Genomic DNA, 1,529 nt, shown 5'->3' with positions numbered 1-1,529 from the left:
TATTGCTGAGGTCATATAAAATCTTGCCATTCAAAATGTGGTCCACAGACAAGCAACACTGGTATCGCATGGGAGCTGTGGACATGCAGAGTGGTAGGCCCTACTGCAGGGGTTCTGAGTCAGAATTCTCATTTTAAAAAGGTCCCCCAGGTGACTGCACATTATGGTTGATAAGCACTGCTCTAAAGGACACAAAAGTATAAGACAAGGTCTCTTCCTTACGGAATGAGGCATAGAACTAAAATTAATTTAATACAAACTTATGTGAACCAGTTCCACCCCCCACCCCTCCACCGCCCAAGAAACAGAGTTTTATTTTAAGGAGCTCAATTTACACTGGAAGAAGCAGAAAAGTAAATTGATAATTTCAATATAGCATGATGAATACCATAGACATAAGTGTCTACTTGCAAATAAGAAAAGTTTCACATGGAAAATTGCTTAGTATCCTTCCTTCCTTCCTTCCTTCCTACCTTCCTTCCTTCCTTCCTTCCTTCCTTCCTTCCTTCCTTGCTTCCTTTGTTCTTTATCTCCCCCTGTCCTTTCTCCCTCCTTCCCTCTCTCCTTCTTGTTTTTTCCTTTCCTTCAGCACTTCATAAACATTTTAAACAACAGAAGGATCCAGGCCCCACTTTTAGCTCTATTTGATGTCTTTCTGAAGGTGTCCCTCTACCAGAGGCTCTGGGTTTCCATTCTAACCCAAGACAGCACACTGTGACTCAGGATCGATGCACCTGTGCGTCATCTGGCTCTGTACCAGGCCCTGTTTCTGAGCCTGCCTGGGCTTTTGTCTTGTTTTGCTGTGTCTGGGTCTTAGTCTTAATCAATGAGGCCCCGCCTTGCTTCATTAGAGACTGAAGTTTTTCTTGATTGCAGCTGGAGTCATCTTTGCAGATGCTGCCTAGATTTCTAAGGGTGACCTGGTGAGAGATTCCTCATTGCTGTGATTTCTGATCCTCTTACTGCCTTTCTTAGATACTCAACACAAACACCTTGCTTTTATTATGACCTATTGTTCACTTACCCTTGAAATACCCTGTCATGCTCTCAGCACTTAACATAACTTGATAGTTAAAAAGATGGAAGAAGAGTTCTGTTTCCAGAATGACTTAGTAAACTCCTAACAGACTGAGCTTTAGTTTACAATTGTAAACTCAGGACAAAAGAAAAAACAACTCCCTGAAGTCTCTGGAGAGTGAGCAGAGGCAGACAAGTTTTGGACTGGAGACGTGAGAGGAAAAAGAGGGCATCATAGGTAAATTTCCTGTTTTGGCAGCTTTTCGCACCAGGGAAAGCTGCAGTCAGACTGCTTGAACAAAAACTCTGATAAAAAAGCCTGTAATTTTCTGGCCTGACAAGCCAGTCAGCAGAGTTCAGGACAGCTAAGGCTGCTGAAAAGGGCAACAGATGAGTTCTGGAAAGCAGAGTATGAGAAAGGTGGATCCTGAATTCTTTGTGTAAACTCTCTTCAAATCTCAGACTGACCACTGAAATAGTCATGCACAGAGCAGACCAAAGCACCCAACCCG

This window comes from Myotis davidii, unplaced genomic scaffold (genome assembly GCF_000327345.1).
Source record: "Myotis davidii unplaced genomic scaffold, ASM32734v1 scaffold137, whole genome shotgun sequence".
Lineage (NCBI taxonomy): Eukaryota > Metazoa > Chordata > Mammalia > Chiroptera > Vespertilionidae > Myotis > Myotis davidii.
Note: the sequence above shows the minus strand (reverse complement) of the source record.